At 40.4% G+C, this 24,247-nt stretch overlaps 1 long non-coding RNA gene across 1 annotated transcript; it reads left to right on the plus strand.

Annotated features, from left to right (window-relative positions):
* The first annotated feature begins 526 nt into the window (after positions 1-526).
* Positions 527-24,247, plus strand: LOC150003090 (uncharacterized). The gene is made up of 3 exons (XR_016512650.1): positions 527-1,287; positions 4,698-4,850; positions 24,125-24,247. It is a non-coding gene; the product is annotated as an uncharacterized LOC150003090 (long non-coding RNA).

Raw genomic sequence — 24,247 nt, forward strand, 5'->3', positions numbered from 1 at the left:
CAGCTAAAGCTATTTCATTCCCTTGTAGGAGAGAAGTAAACAGGAACGCTCAGAGAAGAGATAATAAAACCGGTGATACTTCTGTGAGAGCTGGTTCGCCCCAACTATTCTCAGGGAACATCACGCCACATCTGCCAGTAGAACGCTGGGCTCTGGCAAGGAGGTGCAGTCCAGAACAGCACCATCTCCCCACTCCCCACCGCGAAGGCCGTCGGTGCTGGAGCAGATGGTTAGAAAACTGCGCCTGGGGGCTCTGTGGGGTGTCAGAGTCTGTCGGCCCTTATTTCACATCCCACCTTTCTCCCACTCCCCACCCCTCCATAGGCAGTTGGGTGCCGGAACCACAAAGCCCTCTTCGCAGCCGAATCAAGGCCAGCCTCGGGAAAAGCTTACAGTTTGTCGCCCCCTGTAGGCCCGAGGACCCGCTCTGCGGGTTCCGGAGGCTGGCTAGGGTAGATGAGAGGTGGTCCAAAGGTCGGGCTGCAGCTTGGTCCTCCACGTGACCCGAAAACGGCGAAGTCGCCGGCGCTGAGCGCGCTGGAGGTAAAAGTCTCGCCTGTGCCCTGTTTGGCTGGATTTGGCTCCATTGTCTTGAGCGTCCTGGGTGCAGCGTGAAACAAGGTGAAGAACTGCTCCCAGAGGCACAATGCCCTCCTAGATGAGGACGCGCGACAGAACCTGGGACTTGACGCGTTCAGCTGGAGCTGGATGGTCAGAGAGGTGGAGGACGGATTTGAAAATCCCCTAGAGGCCTCCGGAACCGATCCAGTTTTCCCAAGACAGAGAAGGGAAAGGCAAGGTCTGTGCCAAACGCATGAGGCAAAGAGGAGGCAGGAAAAGGGTGCATGCCCTCTTAAGAACTGGGGCAAGAGGAAACAGGAGTTGTTTTGCGGTGAATAATCTCTGGCAGTTTGACTCCTGAGCCCAGTACCTGAATCTTAAGACTTCTAGAGTTTTGATGACAAGGTCGTCCTTGGAGCGACAGTCAACCCCACTTCGTCTCTCCTTCGTCTCTTTGATTTTTGATGGAACTCTTTAGGATAATTATTTGTGTGCAAATGAAACTTTCCAGTCACAATAAACCAGGGTGTTCCAGTACCCTTGCATTTCAAGGCCTTCCGAAGAAACCTTCGGTAGGGCGGAAAGAGCAACAGCCCGCTCGGCGTTTTTCAGTTCAGCGGCAAGGAAGGAGCCGAGCACAGGAAACACAGGCAGCGAGCGTCGGGGAGAACCCTCGGCAGAGCACAGCCAACACTGGTACTCACCAGCCTCCCGCCGGTGAACAAGGTCAGGATCCTGGGGTCCTCCCAGACAGCCGCGCCTCACCGTGAGGCGCCAGCTACGGTCCAGCGTGCATCCTGGCTCAGTTCAAATCCTACGCTTTTGTTACGATTTTAAAAGCACTGTGCGATGAGTCATGTGGTTGGAAAGCAAAGTTAAACCGAACCCCTTCGTTTTATTTTTAACTTTACTTTTTAAAAAAGTAGCGCAGGCTAAAAATGCACTTTGTACACCTGGTTATATTGTGCCCCTTCTATTCCCCCCTCCACAGTTTTGCAAAGAGATTCCGCGCTCCACACTTGAGAAGCGTAATGAGTAAGAAGTGGCTAGCTGCTGGGAGACAAACGGTTGGAAGAGTTGATCTGGGAACTGTAAGCCTTAGGGGAACACGCGAACAGTGAACTAACTCGCGGGAAACCGGAATCGCAGGGGTGAAGGGGATGGGGAGAAGGAAAGAGGAGGACTCCAGGTTAAAATTTCCCTTTTGTGGACAGCCCACTAGCGCGGGGCAGTGCGTCCTCCCCATCCAGAGGCCTCACAGAGAAGAGTGGTGGAGGCATTGCCCCCGGCATCTGCCGCTCCGGATTGGGACATACATCCTCCCCAGACCCCAAATGGAAGGTGTTGAGTATTGTACCAACTAGCATTAAAACAGAGCCCCAAGAACGAGAAATACAGTCCTAGGCTGCTCAGCTTGCTTGTGACTATGATGTGCTTAAAGTTCTTTGCCTAGCCTCGTATTTTATTCCCTAGCCTGGAAATTTTTATTATGGAAAGCTGGTCAAGTCTGCAATGGTGAGGTGGGGCGCTGATTTCGCTGATTTTGACTTCATTTGGCTGCTGGCCGCAGAGAATGTCCTTAGAAATGCAAGCGAGGAGAAGCAAATATTTTTTTATAATTTTCTTGAAATGAAATGGATAAGCAACAATATATTAATATTTTCTGCATCAATAACAAAACAGTTCCCGGTGTTCATTCAGTAGCCTAGGGAAAAAAAATTAGAAAACAGATTTACCGAGAAACCCTCACTGGAAATAAACAGAGAAACAGAGGGTTGTAAACAAAGATCTAAGGTATTTTCTACCCTGCAATGCAGGGATCTGACTACTACATTTATAACATTCCTTTTGGAGTAGAATATTTTAAATGTGGTATTCGGATGGTAAAAAAAAAGAAAAAACAACACTACAGGAAACTAGTACCATTTTTGTAGAAATGATTTCTATGAGTCTTCTGAAGGAGTGGTGTCCTTGTCATTATCACATGAATATTTTCATGAGTGCAAAATTTTGGTATCCTTTATTGCTCCTGTGTCTTTCTCCTGTCCCTGGCAATGGGCATTGCAAATTTCCCCTTATAGTAAATGACCCGTATTGTCTAATTAAATCTATTTTATTTTAACACATCAATAATAAAAGCCTGCAAAGGTTTTGGGCACTGGCCAAAATTCCACCTTTGCAATGATCTCTCAAAAAAATGTTTATATGGCAGTGCTGAGTCTAAATAGCAATATTAAAATGGAAATATTTGGAAAACTTAAAAATGTCCATGGGATATATTTCCTGCACAGGGTTGGGTACTTGGAAAAGGAGAAATCTAAGAGTAGTCACAGGGGTACAAAGGAAAGAAGTGGCATTTCCTAAGGGAACCAAGGTTCACAAAGACAACAGTGGACCAGGGTATTGCTGCCTACAGAATCAGACTTGCTGTGCTGCAAATATTGACACATGTGAGCCATCCACAGCATCCAGTCTAACTGGAACCAGCTTGAGGTGTACTAACCTTGAAAATTTCTGATCCTCCATGGACATAGAACCTGGAGAATGGATGGAGGACATGAAAACTGAAGTACACATGTATAGAGCTTTTTCTGAAATTAGAGACAATGTCCAGCCAGTCCTGGTTTAGCTGGATTTGTTTGATTTCTTATTATAGATCAGTTCTCTCTAATCTTCAGCACACACATACACAAAAACATAATTCAAGTGTTAGAAATGGGGTAGTTAAGAGGTTTGCAGAATGATTGTTGTAAATAATACATTGGGCACAGAGGAACACTGCAATCTCCTGACAGACTGCTTCCAACTCCTCCTCCTGCCAAGGGACAGTGAATCAGGAGTACTGTCCCCCTCTCCACTTACTTGTTTTTGTATGCTTAAGACTGTCATTCATAATTAGATGTTAAGACTTTATTTTTTGTATACAGCATACAACTTGGAAGCATTGCTATTTTGAAATAAAGGATTTGTTTCAGGGTTGCAGGTTTTTTTGTTAAGCGTAAGCTCAAATCTTGAAATCCATTGGAATTGTGGATTGTTCTCAAAGTAGACTCTCCTTCGTGTTCATTTATTTTTATTTTTGTAGTATATATCTATGTTATTTCTCCTCCAATGCCACTTGAATCATTTTCCTTGTCAGAAATCAAGTGTCTTGTATGATAAGCTTTCTTCAGGCACAACTGGGATTTTTATTCATGAGGAACTTTTTACTGCCAGTCTCACTGGTCACTTTTAACAAATTATAGCTTAATATCTTTTTCTCTTTAATTGCTTCAGTATCCCAAAGCCTGCTATGTATACATACATGTATAGTATGTCCATGGCTTGGTGGTGGTTTTAATTTTCTTCCCCGCCGCCCCCCCCCCCCCCCCCCCCCCCGTGTATGAGCTATGGAGTTTTATTGAAGGCCCGTAATGCCTCCGGTTTTGATTTAGTGTTTTGGAGTTTGTGATCTCATTGCCCAGTATGGAAAATATTAGACAGGGTCTGTAGATTGTATACAGGAAAAGACTCCCATCACAACCACGGACTGAGTGCTCGTCCCCATTGATGCAGTAAGCCAATGTTTAGTTTTTCAATGTTTAGTAAATCAATGTTTAGTTTTTATGCCTTAGAATACAGAGCACTTCAGTTAGTCCTGCTTATATAAAGGTTTCTTGAAGATACTGATTCTCCTGGTGGCTGCACTTTAGTCTCAGGTGCAGGGGTGAGAGTTGAGGCTTGGAAGATCCTGATTCCTAGGTATCACCCCACATTCTGATTGAGTTTGTCAGGATACAGCCTGGACATCTGAATTTCAAGAGCTGCCCAGGTGATTCTAAAGCACATTAAAGTAGGAGACTCTGATTTAGGGGAGCAACAATGTAAAGCAATGCTTCTTGCTTTGCAACTATTTTCAGGGATTCAGGCAAGACTGACTAGCAACTGACTGGCCTCAGTCACTTCTGTGGAAATCATAACGTGACACAAATATTTAAATCCACGTCTAAAAGTCTTTGTTGTGCATTTTATACTGTCACTTTCATCCCTCTTGAAACTGCTGAAAAGGGAGAATGCTGTCTTCTCAGTCTCAATTTGCTGCTATTGGATTGCCATCTTTTAAAACAAGAACCCTCTGTCTCCCTGCTCTCACACAGGTGATCACAGCCTCCTGGTTAAGTGGAGCCATCTGCTCAGTGAACTGAGGTTTGGGAGGTGCATAAAGGAGATGGGGATTGACTCAACTACTTGTACTGAAGAAGATCAACTTTGGAGCGAGGTGGCAATGAATCATGAACAGTGCTCTATGGGTGAGTCAAAATAATTGCATTACCTGAAGAAGTGGAAGTTAAATTGGACTTTCCACATTGTTTCAACATTGCTCTCTAGACGTAAAGTAGCAGAAGACATGCTTCAATCAGTAGACATAGTTTACTATTTTTATGATTACTGCTGTTGTTAACATTATTTGATTGCCATGTACCTTGGAGGAAAAAATATTTGTCACGTCGGCTGTGGCATTGTTGCATTTTAGATCTGAGAATTGCTTTCCCCTCAGGTCACTGGCTTGTGATAAAGATAGAAATGTTAAGTATCCTGGCGGGGAGGGTAAGTGGGAGAAGGGGGAGAGGGAAGAGAAAGAAAGAAAAATGTTTCACCTGTTCTCTTTATAGTCTCCAAAATCAATGAAAATAAAATTCATTTTCATTTTTATTAGCCTCACTTTGGTAATAAACATTAAGGTTTAGACCACTTTATTTGATTTGATTTTTATTGTTTTATAAGCTTATGCATATCCCAAAATTTAAACTGCATTTCATTTTGAAACAAGTTTCAAGAAATCTGAGTGTTAGTCTGTTGCTGCAGGACTTTAATGTTCTTGACATTTAATGTGCAGGTCTTAAAAATCTTTTCTAGCTATAAAATTTTGTCTCTAAGTGACTACTAAGACTAAGAGAATAAATGCATTAATTCTCATGAGATTTTTAGGTCTTACTTATTTTTAAAAATCTTACATGGGCACCTCATGAGGAGATCTTAAAATGTGTAGTTTAGAAACTGCATCAGACTTGTAAAAAATTCTTTATATTGATCTACTTTAATAAGCATGTTGTTTATACTATGTTCTAAGTCAATGTTAAACTAAAGGTATATGAAAATTAATAATAACAATAACAATAAAAACTAAAATGCCTTTAAAACAATGTAGCATTTCTTAGCAACAGCCAGCTTAAAGGTTATAGGGTGGTAACAAGGCAATAACAGATACTGAATATGGCTACAGAACTGTAGACTTTACAAGTGGATATGCTAAGAAAATGAGTTTTTACAGGGTTTCTAAGCATTGCGATGTTGGCAAAGTGGATAACTGAATTAATATTTGTCCAACTAGAAAATACTCAGCATTTGGAATATTGCATCTTGATAGGACAACAGGCAAGATATTTGTTCCCTTATGACAGGGCAGTGTCAGAGGTGCCATACATTTCAGTTTTTGTAATAACACCTCTGGTTGAGACAAGACCCTGCTTAGTTTAAATTCTCTTCTGTAATCACATTTCACAATATACAACCCAGGTCAGTCTGCACAGGACTGGTTTTTGCATGTGCAGGACATGTGTTTGCAATGTCAGCCAACTGATTTAGGCAGAACAAATCTGGCACTTTCATCTTAGTTTCTCTTTTAACTAGGGCATACATAGGTAACTCTGGAAGAAGGGTGGTGGAATTGGCTTGGCTTATGGCAGAGCTTTAATTGGACAAATAGACTTAGGTGAGTTTGATAGTTTAATATCACTCTAGGCTTGAGGTTCTTTGTCATTTTAGACTGCTCACACTGTCTTTCATCATAGAGGGAATGGGGATTTACTTCATTGGCTCTCTATTTTCATTGTGCCTTTAGAACTTTTCTCTGTGTCTCTAATATTTAAAATGATGGTAAACTTGGAGAAATTTATGATCACACTTTATTAGAGCTACTTACTACCTGTGGTAAGAATGTGTGTGTGTTTCATTGTGAAGTTGCCACACAGAGAGTCAGTATCTATAGGTCCAAAAATGAAGATGCACCTTGAACTCAGAAAATGGCCCAACTACATGAAAGCATAATACTGACAAGTGAAGGCTTTCTATTGCTCTAAATTCTTGGGTTGGAATCCAGGCTCTCCTACTTACTTGAGACCTAAACTTATTGTGCCTCTGTGGGCTCACCTACCAGATAGGGTCATAGTAAGGATTAAGTGGCCCAATTATGCTTAAAACAACACTTAAAAACAAGAGGTGGTTAATCAGTGGCCATTATTTTCATTGAATTCGTTTTCCATATTTATTTATTTTATTTTTTAAAGAGATGTAAAGGGAGGAGAAAGAGAGGGAGAAAAACTTAAATGTGAGATAAACATTGATTCATTGCCTCTGAAACATGCCCCAACCAGGGGCCAAACCCACAACCCAGGCATGTGCCTTGACCAGGAATTGTACCGGTGACCCTTCACATTGGGTATAATGCCTAACCAACTGAGCCACGTGGGTCAGGGCTATTTTTCCATATTTTAAGACACTAATACATTTTAATTTTTGTCTTTTTATAGAACATCTGTTAGATATATAGTGAATGATTTACTAATCAAAATATTTATAAGTCAAGCTTTATTAAATTATGTTCTGAGAAGAAAAGAGCGTTAAAGTGTTTTCCTGAGTTTCTGTTTGCTTGCTACTTTCTGTGGTGGCTCTGAGGCACTGCTCTGGGCTGGGTTCAAGACACTGAAGTGACACACATGGGGAGACAGGATCTGCTGCCAACAGAGGGGAATGACAGAGGTACTTAGCAGCAGCTGTAAACTCTCCTGTTTGGGAAATCAGAGAAGGACATCAATAGTTGGCCAAAAGTTTTCCCATAACCATGGGAGAGCTGTGGTTCTTACTGAAGCTGATTCTTTGTGAAATGCTGGCTCTGCACTAACAGGATTCATGGGCTTGTTCTGACATTCCCTTCCATAATATCAAGCTCTCCTTTCTTCAGAGATATGAAGATCTTTTACTTGTATATTTACTTTTTTGCTTTTTTGTTTTAAGTAGATCACATTTCTTCCTTGTTTGTCTTTTGAACATATTCTTTCTTCTACAGGAAGCACCAGGGGTTCCCTTAGGGAATGGGCCCCATCCTTTGTGAACCAAGGCTCAAGCTTGGCATTAAGGGGCAGTCTCCCTGCTCTGAACAGGCAGGCTGCTGCTGTGATGGAATACCCCTGGCTGAGTGAGAGTGAGGAAGGTGTGACTCCCCTGCTTACCTCAAGTTACCATTTCCCCACAGATATGTATCTCTCTTAGGTTGCCCCACATTTTTAACTTTCATCCATTCCCTGACGTACTTCAAATCAAAAATTTTGGTGAAGTGAAATATTCTATTCTTAAAAAGGCTATATGTCATTTGTACCTTACTAATTTAGGCAGAGTGCTTTAGTCATCTCATAGCCTCTGCTTATTTGTGGTCAGGCTCTTACTATAGAGAGTGCTGCTCAGATTCCCATTCCACACCTCCATCCAGGTTTAAGACACTCACCCCAGTGCTTGGAGTGTTGATGCCAACATCTCAAAGCTAAGCCCTCTTCTCATTGCCCTGAGCTGATGAAAGCACAAGGAGATACCCCCACTTCTGGGGGCATCCCACATTTAATAACTACTGATGTGGAAGTACAAGAGCTTCAGTGGAAAAAAACTAGGAAGGGCTATCCAGTGCCAGAGCTTAAATGGGATCCTGAAATACATGACCTCCTTTGCCAACTATGTGGTTTTGTTAGAGAAGTTTCCTTGCTCCAAAAATAAGGGTGGAATCATGAAGATAAAAATTATTGTTATCCAAGTACACAGGGATGGAAGTAAGGGCAGCTCCCAGCCTCCCTGTCATCTTCAGCCCAACTGAGGCAGCTGCTCTAAGCAGGTGGGTGTTCCCTCCAAAAGGAAAACAATTTAGCTTGTGTCACCAGGAGGATGGGTGAGAGTAAGGAGGGGGCTGGGTGTGCTTCAGTGGAACCATCTCAGATTAGCATCAGGGCTCTTAGGATCTGAGAAACAAGAGAAAGACAACAAATATCAAGGTGGGAGGGCTCTGGGACAAATGCAGCAATTTTAAAATGTGATCTGGCTCTTTTCCCAACATATGTAAATTTCTGAAATGGAAATGCAACAGAACTTCCTAAGGATTCCACAAATTAGAACGTGGGAACATAAACTGTGTTGGTAAGCTTATACCATCTCTAAAACATAGCTTCATTGAGCAAATTAATCAAATAGTTTTGGTTACAAGGGGAACATATCTACTGAGAAATAAATAATTTTAGGCTCTTTAAGAGGTGCATGTTAATATATAACTCACTTGAGCAATTATAGAGAAGTTCTACAATGCAGGCATTCAGAGCAAGATGTAATTTTGCCCTGCATGGACTTTATGTTTTGGTCACCTGTTTCTTAAACTTGGGTATGCATCTCCAGCTAGTGGCATACAGGTAGCTCCCAGACACCAGGAAAACACATCCTCCTGAAATCACAATTTCACCTAATGATTTTGAAAAATAACATTATTTTGATATCAAAACAGGCATGGGTTCTTCATGGCATAGGATATATTTTTTGTCCACTTTAAGGGTAAAACAGATGTCAGAAAATTCCCTGGCTCTCTGGAGCCCATGGACAAACAGAGAATTCACCTTTGGTACAGACAGAAAGGGTGCTGCACTGAAAACCTTTGAGCCCCACTGGAAGCAGAGCAAATCAGAGGTAAAGCACAGTTCCCAGCCAGAAGAAGTCACAGCCTTGGTGTTTCAGGAAAAAGTTGGCATCTGAGCGGACCTTCAGGTGTGAGTGGAGAGGGTGAGAAGGGGCAGGAAACATCTGCCAGAAAAGAATAGAAGGTGAGCAAAGGGAAGATCATGAAAAATCAGGGGTGAAAAGAAAACATTTTGGTTTGGGTAGGGAGCAGGACCCCAGAAAGTGGTGACAGAGAAAGCAGGAAAGAGAGCTGAAGCTATGCATGATAAGCCTAGAATGCAAATTAAAGGGCAGCTATGGAATTAGGGGGGGGGGGTGCCAGAGATTGATTAGCTTAGGCTCAAATCCTGGGGGATAGGACATGGACTTCAGAATGCAGGCTGTGCAGACTGAAGACAACTGGCCCGACGACTTTCGTCCTATGGGCAAATCATCAAACCTCTGAATGTCAGTTTTTCCATCTGGAAAATGTGACCACAATAGAACTCATTTTTGAGGACATCAAGAAGATTGAATGAGGTCAGGAAGATAAGGCACTTAGCACAGTGCCAGCTACATAGAAACTGCTCTATAAATGATGGTTGCTGTAATGATATATAACAATTTTAATATTTTGTATAATTCTTATTATGGTTCTCAAGAAGAATTAGTGAAATATTAAGAAATCAAGAGGAAGCCAAGTGAGCTGTGACCTGGGTTTTCCAAAGAGGGGATAGACACCCAGACAAGCATTTTACTCTGCTAATTGTAAAACAATTTTAGCTATTCACTAAGGCAGAATTTATGCAAGCCACAACCTGCTGGCCTGCAATATACTTATCTCTTGAGAACAACAGAACATTATTTTTTTCTTGTATATTTTATTAATTATGTTGTTACAATAGTTCTAATTTTCCCCCTTTGCTCCCTTCCGCCCAGTACCCACTTCCCCCAGGAATCTCACCCCCCTTAGTTCATGTCCATGGGCCGTGCATACAAGTTCTTTGGCTTCACCCTTTCCTGTATTCTTTATTTAAAATTAATTAATTATTTATAACAATAAAAAATAACAATTACTCCCCTCAGACTTAAGACTCTTTATAATCTTATAAAGGACAATGGGTGAAGGTATCGTGCTCCTCTAGCTGTTTCAAGCTGGACATGGCCATTGTCCTACCTACCCTTGCGTCCAGAAATCCCTAATAAGAGTGGGGGTGTGGAGGGGAGGGTGGTCTTCCCACATGGGGAAGAATCTTGCAGACTCCAGGTCAGTTGGCTGTCTCTAGACCATGGCATGCTTGGTTTAATGGGCTGGCATCCTTGTTGTATTCTGGGGGCAACAGATTTGGCAATAGGGTTAAAAGGCATCATTCAATCCATAACCACTAGATGACAAAAGGCAGGGATTAATTTTTAAATGACCCATATTAGGGGGGAAAAGAAAGTCTCTTTGGAGGAAGGTGTGCAAGGCATGCCACACCTGTCCAAAACTCTTTTGCCCACTATACTTAATTTGGTCTGAGGGGAATATTTTAGGTTTCCCCCCTCTCAGACCTCTGGGCCCTTTCTCTTCAAGCCTTTAGGATAGAAAAGAGAAACCAGTTTTAAAGTAAAGCCCACAGACTACCCCATGTTTTACCAACCCAGTCACTTATTTCAGCCAAACCGTTCAGTCTCAGGAGGCAGCAATGCAGACAGGATTAAGTGAGGCCTATACATATGGAGGCCTATAAAACCTGCTGGCTTCCAATATACTTACTTATCTCTGGAGAACAATAGAACCTTATTTTTAAAAACTTCTGAGTTGGGTTGTACTTTCATGATGTTCTCCTTCCCTGCTTTCCCCACTCTCCCACACCAATACGTGCAGTATTTGGAGCATCCATTGGAAAGCCAAGTAACTCTTTGAGGATACCTGAGAGGAGAGGCCAGGGGACAAGTGGGAAACAAAGGCAGGAGGACGTTCTTCCTAGGACCTCCATGGGGACAGATAGATGAGGTCTATGGGCAGAATCACCTCTGCTTCCTTTAGCTCTGACTTTCATGAGCACTGCCTATTCCCCCTTTGTCTGCCTTCCAGGGCTCAAGCCAGCTGCTAGTAACTGGTGGTTCCCCAAAGCCAAGGCCATACTCACTAAGGTCCCAACATCATGTCTCCAGCTGACATTTCCTAGAGATTTTATTCTGTATTTTCAACAGCATGCTGCTCCCACCTGCTACTGCTGCTCCCACTTACCACTGCTACCTCTACCACCACCACCACCATCACTTCCACCACCACCTTCACTGCAACCACCACAATGCCACATTCACCCTGAGTCCTGGGAGGATGATTTGCTCTTTCTCCTGGTTCTGCTCATCTCATGACTATTATTGTAGTACTACTCTTTTCCCTCTATATTCCTTCACTCTTTCCTCCCCTTACTACCAGCATCCCAAATTCTATCTATTCTGTTGTCACTGATACTTTTCTTTCATGCTGAAAACACAACCATTCTAACACATACCAGCCTTTCCTCAATGCTTTGGGTCACCTGCTACTTGGACTTCTGTTTCCAGGACTCTCTCCACTCCCTTACACCCCAAATCTGTACAACACCAACCATCCACATCTCTACCTTTTATTTAAACATTTTCACCTCTCTGGAGGCTCTCCCATGCCTCTGACTCCCAATAAAATGGATGACTTGAACATGTTTCCTGTTACCTGGTTCAGAATTCTAGTACTGTCCTCAACACATTGCCCCTAATTATTTGTTTATATGCCCCCCCCCAGGGGAATGACAGCACCTGAATTGTGGGTATTCAGTAGTATTCATATCAGCACCCCAGCACCCGGCTCAGTGTTTTAGGCACATAGGAAATATTTGAATGAAAAATGTAAATGCAGTTTGATAGCTTCAATTATTTACTCAAAACCCTTTAATGGTATTAGAGAGGCTTTGGGAAAAGCCCAAGCTCCATCCAGACAGCTAGGTCTTCCCCATGCTGACACCCACCATCTTTGTCCTCCAGTGCCCTCCAATACAGACCAGCATTACTATCAGCTGCCACCCAAACTCATTACATTGACTTTCTGTTAATTACATATGTATTTTTTAATTGTTTTTCAATTACAATTGTCTCATTGTCCCCCATTGCTCCGCCCCGACCCAGCCCACCCCTTCTCCCACAGTCATTACCCACCCAGTTGTCCATATCCATGTGTCATTTATACATGTTCTTTGACTAGACCCTTCCCCTGCATATCCCCCTTCTTTTGCTCCCCACTCCCCCCTGATAACTTTAATTCTGCTGCTTGTTCAATTTTGTTCATTTCTTTGTGTTGTTCATTAGTCTCCTGTATTAGGTGATATCATATGGTATTTTTTCTTTCATTGCCTGGCTTATTTCACTAGGCATAATTCTTTCTAGTTCAATCCATGTTGTTGCACATGGCAGGAGTGACTTCTTTCTTTTTGCTACATAGTACTCCATTGGGTAAATATACCACAGTTTTTTTTTTTATCCATTCATCAAGATGGGCACTTAGGCTGCTTCCAGACTTGCCTATTGTAAACAGCGCTGCTATGAACAAAGGGTGCATAAGTTTTTTTGATTTGGGATTTCAGGATTCTTTGAATATAATCCTAGCAGTGGAATCGCTGGTTCAAAATACAGTCTCATTTTTAGTTTTTTGAGGTAATTCTGTACTGTTTTCCATAGTGGCTGCACCAGTCTGCATTCCCACCAACAGTGCAGTGGGGTTCCCGTTTCTCCACATCCTCGCCAGCACTTGTTGCTTGTTGATTTGTTGATCATGGCCATGCTGACTGGTGTAAAATGGTATCTCATTGTGGTTTTTATTTGCATCTTTCTGATGCCTAGTGGTGTTGAGCATTCTTTCATGTACCAATGGACCCTCTGTGTATCCTCCTTGGAGAAGTGTTTGTTTGGGTCCTTTTCCTGTTTTTTAATTGGGCTTTCTGTCATCTTAGTGTTGAGGTGTGTAAGTTCTTTATATATTTTGGAAGCAATCCCTTACCTGAGGTATCATTGGAAAATATGTTTTCCCATATGGTTGGTTCCCTTTTCATCTTGCTGATGTTTTCTTTTGCTGAGCAGAAACTCTTTAGTTTGATGTAGTCTCATTTGTTTATTTATTTTTTCTTTATTTCCCTTGCCTTAGGAGATGTATCAGTGAAAATATTGCTATGTGGGATATCTGAAATTTTCCTGCCTGTGTTTTCCTCTAGGATTTTTATGGTGTCACAGCTTACATTTAAGTCTTTGATCCATCTTGAGTTTATTCTGGTGTGTGGCATAAGTTGGTGGTCTAGTTTCATTTGTTTGCACATTCCTGTCCAGTTCTCCCAGCACCATTTATTGAAGAGGCTCTTCTCACTCAATTTTGTGCTCCTTCCCCCTTTGTCAAATATTAGTTGACCATATTGACCTGGGTTTATTTCTGGGCTCTCTATTCTGTTCCATTGAGCTATATGTCTGTTCTTATGGCAGTACCAGACTGTTTTGATCACAGTGACTTTGTAGTATAGTTTGATGTCTGGGATTGTGATTCCTCCTGCTGTGTTCTTCTGTTTCAAAATTGTTTTGGCTATTCAGAGTCTTTTTGGTTCCATATAAATTTTTGAACTATTTGTTCAAGGTCTGTGAAATATGTCATTGCTTTTTTAATCGGGATTGCATTGAATCTATTAATTGCTTTGAGTAGTAAGGACATTTTAATGATGTTGATTCTTCCCATCCATGAACATAGTATTTGCTTCCATTTATTTGTATCTTCCTTAATTTCTTTCTTCAGTGTTATTCAGTGTTCTGAGTACAGGTCTTTTATCCCTTTGGTCCCTTTGGTTAAGTTTATTCTTAGGTACTTGATTTTTCTTGTTGCTATAGTAAATGGGTTTTGTCTTTTTTAGTTCCTATCTCTGATATTTTATTGTTGGTGTAAAGAAATGCCTTTAATTTCTGTATATTAACTTTGTATCCTGCTATTCTGCCAAATTCACTTATTATGTCAAGTAGTTTTTTACTGGAGTCTATAGAGTTTTCTATATACACTATCATGTCATCTGTAAATAATGATAGTTTTAGTACTTCTTCTCCAATTTAAATGCCTTTTATTTTCTTGTCTGATTGCTGTGGCTAGAACTTCCAAGACTATGTTGAATAAGAGTGCAGAGAGTGGACATCCTTGCTTTGTTCCTGATCTCACAGGGAATGCTTTCAGTTTTTGTCCATTGAGTATGACGTTGGCTTCAGATTTCTCATATATAGCCTTAATTATGTTGAGGTATGGTCCCTCTATTCCCATTTTGCTGAGTGTTTTCATCATAAGTGAGTGTTGTACTTTATCAAATGCTTTTTCAGCATCTATTGATATGATCATGTGATTTTTGTTTTTCATTTTGTTTAATTGATGTATTATATGTATTGATTTGCGAATATTAAATCGTCCTTGCGCCCCAGGATGAATCCCACTTGATTGTGGTGTATCATCTTTTTATGCATTGCTGGATCTGGTTTGCCAATATTTTGTTGAGGATTTTAGCATCAATGTTCATCAGTGATCATAGTCTGTAGTTTTCTTTCTTTGTTGTGTTGACCTGGTTTTGGAATTAGAGTAATACTGGCTTCATAAAAAGGTTTTGGGAGTTTTCCCTTTTCTTGCATTTTTTGGAATAGTTTGAAAGGGTAGGCTTAGTTCTTCCCTAAATGATTTGTAAAATTCACCTGTGAAGCCATCTGGTCCAGAGCTTTTTTGTGCCAGGAGTTTTTTTATTACTGTTTCAATTCCACACTTTTTCTGTTTAGGCTTTCTACCTCTTTTGATTCAGTTTTGGAAGATTATATGTTTCTAGAAATTTTTCCATTTCATCTGGGTTGTCAAGTTTCTTGCCATATAGTTATTTGTATTAATTTCTTATAATCCTTTGTATTTCAGTGATATTGGTCGTGATTTCTCCTCTTTAATTTCTGATTTTGTTTATTTGGGTCTTCTCTCTCTTTTTCTTGATGAGCCTGGCTAAAGGCTTGTCAATTTTGTTTATCTTTTAAAAGAATCATCTCCTGGTTTTACTGATCTTTTAAGTTGTTTGTTTAGTCTCTATGTCATTTAATTCTGTTCTGATCTTGATGATTTTCTTCCTTCAACATGCCTTAGGCTTTGTTTGTGTTATTCCTTTGGTTCTTGTAGCTGTAGGGTTAAATTTTTTAATAGAGATTCTTCTGTCCTTTTCAGGTAGGCCTTTATTGCTATGAACTTTCCTCTCAGGACTGTTTTAGCTGTGTCCCATAGGTTTTGGACTGTTGTGCATTCATTATCACTACTTTCATAAAGTTCTTGATTTCTTCCTTGATGTCATTGTTAACCCATTCATTATTTAATATCATGCTATTCATTTTCCATGAGTTTGAATGTCTTTGATTTTTTCCCTTGAGGTTGATTTCTAGTTTCAAGTCATTGTGGTCTAGGAAGATGCATGATATAATTTTAATTTTCTTGAATTTGTTGAGGCTTGTTTTGTGTTCATTTGGTCTATCTTTGAAAATATCCCATGTGTATTGAAAAGAATGTATATTTTGCTTCTTTGGGGCAAAAAGTTCAATATATATCAGTTAAGTCCATGTGGTTTAGTGTGTTGTTCAATGCCTGTATATCCTTGGTGTTTCTTTGCTTCGAAGATCGGTCCATTGTTGACAATGGGGTGTTAAAGTCCCCTAATATGAATGTGTTGCTCTTGATATCTTTTTTGTAATCTTCTAGTATTTTCCTTATATATTTGGGTGCTCCTATGTTGGGTACATATATGTTTACCAGGTTTATATCTTCTTGCTTGATTGTTCACTTCAGTATTATGAAATGCCCTTCTTTGTTTCTTTTTATGGCTTTTGCTGTGAAATCCATTTGTATGATATAAGTATTCACACCTCAGCTTTTTTTATGTCCATTTGCTTGACATACTTTTTTCCATCCCCTCACTTTCAGTCTATGTAAATCTTTTGTTTTGAGGTTTTTCTCTTGTAGACAGCATATATGTGAGCATATATGTGGGTCATGTTTTTGAATCCATTCTGCTACCCTGTTTCTTTTGATTGGAGCATTTAAAGCATTTTCATTTAAGGTTATTATTGACAGGTATTTATTCATGTCCCTTTACCTGTGTTCCTCTTCCTTTCTCTTGTTCTTCTTTTTCTTAAAGCAGACCCTTTAGCATCTCTTGCAATGCTGGTTTGGTGGAGGTGTATTCTTTTAGTCTTCTTCTGTCTGTGAAACTTCTTATCTTACCTTCCATTTTGAAACAAAGCCTTGCTGGTTAAAGTTTTCTTGGTTGTAGGCCTTTGTTTTGCATTGACTGAAATATTTTTTGCTATTCCCTTCAGGCTTATAGTGTTTCTGTTGAGAAATCAGTTGACTGTCTTATCGGAGCTCCTTTGTATGTTATTTGATGTTTTTCTTGTTGCCTTTGGGATTCTCTTTTTGTCTTTGAATGTTGCCATTTTAATTATGATGTGCCTTGGAGTGGGCCTTTTTGGGTCATCTTCATTGAGACCCTCTGTGCTTCTTGGACTTCCATGACTTTTTCTCTTATTAAGTTAGGAAAATTTTCTGTCATACTTTTTCAATTAGATTTTCTAACCCATGCTCCTCTTCTTCACTTTCTTGTATCCCTATGATTTGAATTTTTTGTTTGTTTGTTTCATGTTGTCCAGCAGTTCTCTTACACCCTCTTCATTCTTTTTCAATCTTTTTTCCTTTTGTTGTATTGTCTGGGAATTTTTTTTTTCTACATTGTCCTTTAACTCACTGATCTGATCTTCTGCTTCATTTATCCTGCTTTTGATTGATTGCACTATGTTCTTCAGTTCAAAAATTGTATTCTTCATTTCTTCATGGTTCTTAGTGATAGTTTCTATATCCCTTTTTATGCTGGTGTAGTTCTCTGTACATTCCTTGTAGCTTCCCTGGATTTTTTGTCATTTCCCTGGAGTTCTTTGTAGTTCCCCTGGAGTTTGTTTTAGTTTTCTTTGAGTTTGTCAATTTCATTGAGCTTCTCTATAACCATTCTTTTGAATTCCACGTCTGATAGTTGGTTTATGTCTGTCCCATATGTTTCTTTCTGGGGATTCCTCTTTTCTTTCACTGGGAGGTTGTTTCTGTGTTTCCCCATGTTGAATGGTTCTTGTTTGTTTTTGTTCCTTATATTTGTCTGCTTTGATTTCCCACCTTTGTGATATGAGATTCTGCATCTGAGACCTGGGGAATTCAGTGGTGCAGTCTCTTTTATCTCCTGAGTCTGGTGCTCTTGAGATGCCCTTTATGACATTTGTTTAAGCTGTCTGGTTGTATTTCAGTTACTCTTTGGTGGATCCTTCCCTCTGGCTATTTGATTGAGAGGCACTCTGCCCACCTTGTCTTGAGTTCTTTTGTGGAGAACACACAACTCGGGCAAGAAACCCACACTGTCCTAAATATCCCCCACCCACAATCACACTACCAGCAGCAAATTGACCAGTATTAATATAAATGTAAAGAGGTTAAGACTATTATACTATAGGAGAAACAGATAAGAGTTGTTTTAAATGAAAGATGATTTTTGAGAGGGAAGATGATAGAATAATAATAGTAGCAAAAATGGTCAAGGCCAAAAGAGACAGTAAGTAATATTTACATTGTATGTGGAAATAGGGAGGGAAGAATGCAGAATGAAGTGAGAAAGTGGAAGTGTATAGTGTTAGGTTTATATAGCAGTTATATGCTATATGTTTAGTGTGAAAGGGAGGGTAAACAAAACAGACAAAAAAACAAACAAAATTAAAGAACAATAGGATAGAGAGAGGGTGGGAAATGGATTAAAGGAAGAGTTTTTACCCAGTACAACCTTTGGATACTGTCTTCTTTTTCTGGATCCGCCCCTGGTCAAAATTCCATGGGTTTCAAATCTTTCCTGGCTGGCTGGCTGTAAGGAGATCTATCTTGATTCTAGGGTTGTTATTCTCTCACTCATGGGCCTGCCGCCACTCTGCTATAAGCCACACTTAGTTGAGTCCCCTCACCCTTGGACCTGAGGCAGCCCCCAGCACTCATCAGGCTTGTCTAGCAACGCTGTTCTGCTGGAGGGCCAGCGTGCCCATGCCAATAGTCTCTGCCCAGCTTCAAGTTCTGTTTCTGCTCCTCCAAAAAAGTCTCTGTATTGTCTCCAAGCTGCAGCACTGGCCTGCGTCCCTGCCTTACACCTGCATGTGCCACTTGCCTGCCTGGGGTTTCTACCGAGTCTGCAGTTCTGCTGCAGCTTTCCTTTATGGGCCCCCCTCTCTAGCTCAGACCTGCTTTTTTGTTTAGTGGAGCCTTGGTGCAAGTGCCCAGGGTGCAGAGCTGTCATCTAGGGTTGCCAGCCAAGGGAGTCCCCACCTAGACTGAGTTCATACAGTTTCTTACAGTCTAGGCTGTTCACTGTCTTCCCACACCTCATGCTCCTTCAACCAAATCTTCTCACTGACCCCCTTCAGTACTTTGGTGGTCAATGCACCTATGGCAGGGGGAAGCTTCCAAGCAGATCCTGGCTAATGAGCCAGTCTGCAGCTGCCCTTTTTGGTTGCGGTGTGGCAGAGATGCCCAGCTGGGAGGCCCTGTGACTCTGCTTGGAGAGCGCGAGCTGAGTTTTCTGCCCTCTTTCACGCCACTCCCACACTCCCTTCCCTGTTTGCGCTATCTGAAATCTGCACTAACTTACTCCTCTCCGTGTTTGTATTCCAAGTCCTTCCAGAATGGGAGCAGGCAGACAACACTGCTATTTATTCTGCCACCATCTTTTCTCCTCTCAAGACTTCCCTTCTCTGAGGTGACAATAGACATTTGAGACCATGGACACTCATTTTTTCTATTTAACTTTATTTTTGTCAATAAGTAATTCATTCACATGACTTAGCGCTCAAAAGATATAAAAAGGTACCTTTTGAGAAGTCTTGTTCTCATCCACATCTTGCCCTGTTCCCTACCTGAAATATACAGCAACCAATTTTTATGAGTTGCTTTTGTATGTTTTTATGCAAATGCATGAAGATAAGGACACAGTCTTTTTCCCAGTTTCTTACACAAAAAACAGTGTGAAGGGCACACTGTTCTACACTTTGCTGTTTTCACTTATTCTGAAGACCTTTCCATATCAGTACATCAAGGGCTTCATGCTCTATTTTAATACCTGTATAGTATTCCAAAAAATATAAATCATAACTATAGAAGAAATACATAACTTTAACACAGACAATGAAGCCATTTAAATTATTGAAGATTTTTCTTATCTTGGTTCAGTCATTAACTCAAATGGAGTCTGAAACCAAGTCAAGAGAAAGCTGAGGCTCAGAAGGGTAGCAATGGAAAAATTAAGAAAGATTATCAAGAGTAAAGATGTGTCATTAGAAACCAAGGGTGAGATCACCTATCTTCTCATATTCCAATTATTACATACAGGTGCAAAAGTTGGACAATGAAGACGGATGACAGGAAAAATATTGATTTATTTGAAATATAGTGTTAGAAGAGAGCTCTACATATACCGTGGACAACCAGAAAGGCAGAGGAGTGGATCCTAGGGCAAATTAAGCCAGAAACATTGCTGGAGGCCTAATGACAAAACTGAAGTTGTCCTATTTGGGGCACATCATGAGAAGGTAGGGTTCTTTGGAAAAAAACAATAATCCTGAGTCAAACAAATCAGCTACAAACTTATGTACTGATCAACCATGAAAGTATGAACACTGACAAATTTAGAAAATACTAAGAAAGTATCATTAACTGTAATGGTGTTGAGCTTTTTTTTTTTTAATTCTCACCTCTTAGCAATATACACCAAAATACTTACTGAAAAAATGGCATCTAGAATTAGCTTTCACATGATGTACCCCATGATGTATTCCAGTACATTTCTTACCCATGACTATTATTCCAGAAGCTGTTCAAGGTAAGAAAGCAGTCCCACAGCTTTCTACTATAATTTAACTATAAATTTTCCAGTAGGCATTTCTTGAATTTCCTGAGCATGGAGTCACATGAGCTGGAGCATAGCTTGGTTTCCTAATATCCTTCAGTTTGAGGGTTGCCTCTAGGTAAGTTGGGTTATCACATGAATTTGATAAGGCAACAGTAGTTTGGTGAGAGTTAACATTCTTTGTTTTTTGTTACAGACATTGTCAAACCTAACTTCAATACCTGGTCTCTTTCCCACTATGGGAGCCTGGAAGATAGTGGTAACAAGGCCACCAGACTCCATTAAGTGTCTAGGGTACAGGAAAATGAAAAACTTATGTGGTCAACTCAAAATGGCTCTTAACTTTTATTGTCATGTTTCCAGACATGGTTGAACTTAAGTGGTTCTCCAAATAATGATCAGAGTCAAACGTTCTGTTTCTGCTCTTAAATACCAATTTCCTGCTCTCTTGTGATTTTCAGATCTACAGTTCCTGCTCACATGCCTATATAGATCTAGATTTTGATGCTAAGTCTGTACATGTAAGATTAAACACAGTTTTTTAGTTTTGATTTTATTACTCAGTCGCCATGGAGACACTGAAAAATGTGTCCATCAGTGTTCTTTTCATGATATCCTTGGGGAAAAGTTTTCTTAGACCACTTCTCCAGTTTTTGTTAAAGAACTTGTCTCCTTTCTCTTCAGATACATAACTGCATAACCTATCATATTTTCCCCAAATGTTCATGTCACCTGTGGCAATTATATGGGATATCATTACTGGAGTATTTAACTCAGTATCTTTTGGTGACCTTACTACTTTATTGGTGTTATTGGTTATAGAAATGTATTGATATGCTGATATAAAATAAAACAAGTTTCAAATCTTAAGAAAGCTTAACATGTAATAGCTTTCAGATGTTAACTTTGTATGATGATGACAAAGTCAAATTTTGATGTAATGGAAGGCAAGGATGGGTGATGGCCTGGCATTTTGGAGGAAATTTTTTCCCCTATTGGTAATAGTCTTGCATTAAACAACCTTATCTGTGGGTATGTTTTTCCCTCTTGAATCGCACATTGACTAATTGCATTTGTTTTCCTCATCTCTAGGCTCAAAATTTTGTCTGAGGTAATTATGGACAGCAAAGAGATCACTATATTTTTCATGATAACCACAGCAGGTTCTTTCTCATGCTGAGGAAAGAACTCACAGCCTGGTGTGAAGCTCTGATACAGCAATGTCACATCCTTCAGGGTTATCAGCCATAGGACTCCTTCTTGCCCCATGCTTTACCTAAACATGTATCCACAGAGGTATCTGCAGATGTCCCTCTTCCTCAGCCATGTAGACCAGCTGGATCTTGGCATTATGAGTCATCTCACTGCCAGTGGAACAGGATTGCTCCTAAGTTGTCATGTGTCATCTCCACATCCATGTCAGAACTTCCCAAACAAGAGCACCCATGGAGAAATGGTTACCCCAGCCAGGATATCAGCCATGCCCAGAGAGAAAAGAGTGCTCTTCTAAGCATTTCTTTCTGCTAAAGTCCCTGGAGCACTTCAATATTTCCAGTTAGAAATAACCTGCATTCCATTATACTCACAATTCAGGTCATGAAAGCAGAATTGGAACTCTGAATTGCAGAAGAGTTGAAAGGGTTCCTGTGTTAAGAAAAAAATAATAAATTTTAAAAATGAAGATTAAGTGCTTTTAAGTTTAAAAACTGCTTAGAGGTAACATTCCATTTATACATAGAAATATAAGCTGTTTCTGGTGTTGAGCTTCCAAAGTGAGTATTGTTATAACCAAGGCCCACTGTCCCCTACCCCCACAAGAGGAGTGGCATAAAATATTCAGAGATCTCCGCAACTGCAGGCAGAGCAAATAAACTGCTAAAGTGGGCTAAGAAGGAGACAGTGTAGTGCTTATAAAGAAAACAGATCCTTTATTGATTAAATGTTCTTTACCTGACCATACTTTAGGGGATGTATACCAACTAAAGTAGGATGAAGTGTAAACTTGAATGTTTAGCTCACAGAGTCTACAAAAGCAGCTGATTAGCAAAAGCTCTAGATTAGGCCTAGCCTGGTTACTGAAGCAATGTGTCCAACATCTCACTCCGGTACCATACTACTCCAGACACACTCCTTCTTGGCCCTGATAATAAGTACTGAAGCTTTTCATGTACCTTCTTTATGCAAGTCATTGCTTCAAACATTTGTACACATTATCTTGCATGAACCTTCCAACAGATCTGACGGCTAAACTTTTGAATTATCCTCATTGTACAGATGAAGAAATTGAAGAACAAAGAGGACAGCTTGTCCCTGGCCATACAAACCAGAAAGTTGCTGAGTCAGGATTTGAACCTGGTATCTGGCTTCAGAGTGCACAATTATTCCCTATACTATGCAGGAGATGGCAACATTGGGATGTGGACACTGTTCTCAACTCAGGAGCCTTCAATCTTCCTGTGAGATTCAATATGTTTCCCACTCAGAATTTCCCAGAACTGATTTCTGGTCAGTGAGCAATCCAGGCCCTAAATGTCTTCTGTACACCCTCTAGCTTTCCATCTGGGATATGTTGACTGCTCACTAGCACCCGCCCCCCACCAGGAGGTGGCTGCTGGTAGGGGGCATAATAAAAGGCAACTGGAAATTTGATTAATCCTGTCTTCAAAAATATTTGGTAGAGGAAATTCTTGAAGATGACTTAAAAAGTGAATACCTGAGTTAACTTGAAGATTTTAATTGCCCATCCATTAATTTTTAACTGGTGATCCCAGGTGCAATGGATTATAGGTCCACAGACCCCTAAAATTGATTGTCAGACTGTCTCTGTGTATTTTCTCAGGAGAGTATCCTTTGTTTTCTTTATATTTTTAAAGGACTTAACTAAAATAGATCTGAAATCATTATTGTATTTGTTAGTCAGAAGTTTATTGTGAACTAGGTTTGGTCTCTAGGCTACTTGGTGGCAAATAAAAATCATTTACAGTAGCACAATAAGTTTCATTATGTTTACTACCAGAAGTCAATGTAGCATTTTAGAAAATACCTTGAACTTGGAATCAGAAGATATTAGTTCTCATGCCAGCTCAGCCATTGCCCAACTATGTCCCAAGGGTAGTCTTGCTCCTTGCCTGCTAAATGTGATGATTTATTTAGTTGCAGACCTAAAAAAATGTAAAATTGTCTTGTAAAAGTGCTTTAACCCTAGAAAGTGTCCATTTCTACACAATATTTTCCTAATATTGGAGATAAGCAGTCACCATGTCTGGCTAAATACACCACAGATATTTAACTTCCATGAAGGATGGCCATTGGAATGTAAGCAAAGGCATAAAATTGTCCTTTCTTAAGTTGGAAGTTGAGAAATACTGCTGCCTTCTTAGGTTGCAAGGACTCTGGACTCCTGAGAAGCTCCGAGAGCTATGAATTGTCACAGCAGGGAGGAGAGCCCCATGCCAAATGAGGGCATGGCAGAGGGTGTGAAAGAGTTCAGAGTCGCCTTCATCTTTTTGTGGAGTCCATCAGCTTAGCCACCTCCATCCCAGGTTATGATTCACACCAACCTTGTAGGAGTAGTATGGGGTCACAGTACCAGGGCTGAGCCTAGCCTTGTCCATAAATTTTTAAATAACAAACTCAGGCTCCCCCAGTGACAGCCTCAACCTCCTGTTGAATGATCTACATTCATTAATTTCAGTGGTCCTAAACTCTAATGATAGCTCAAGCCCCTGTTGAGAATACCCCCCCATAGAACCCATTATGCTCTTCAGGAGCCTCTATTTGAAATTATTTATATTCTTTGGTCTAGTGACTTTCTAACAGTAGTTTAATGCCTGTTTCTTTCTTTTTTTTTTCAGATGTTTAATTACAGTGGAATATTTCAACATCAAAGAAAGAAAAATGCCACATGATATCACCTAATACAGGAAACAAAGAACAACACAAACAAAAGAACTAAATAGAACAAAGAGCAGAATAGC

This window comes from Furipterus horrens, unplaced genomic scaffold, assembly GCF_987537825.1.
Source record: "Furipterus horrens unplaced genomic scaffold, mFurHor1.1.pri manual_scaffold_8, whole genome shotgun sequence".
Taxonomy (NCBI): Eukaryota; Metazoa; Chordata; class Mammalia; order Chiroptera; family Furipteridae; genus Furipterus; species Furipterus horrens.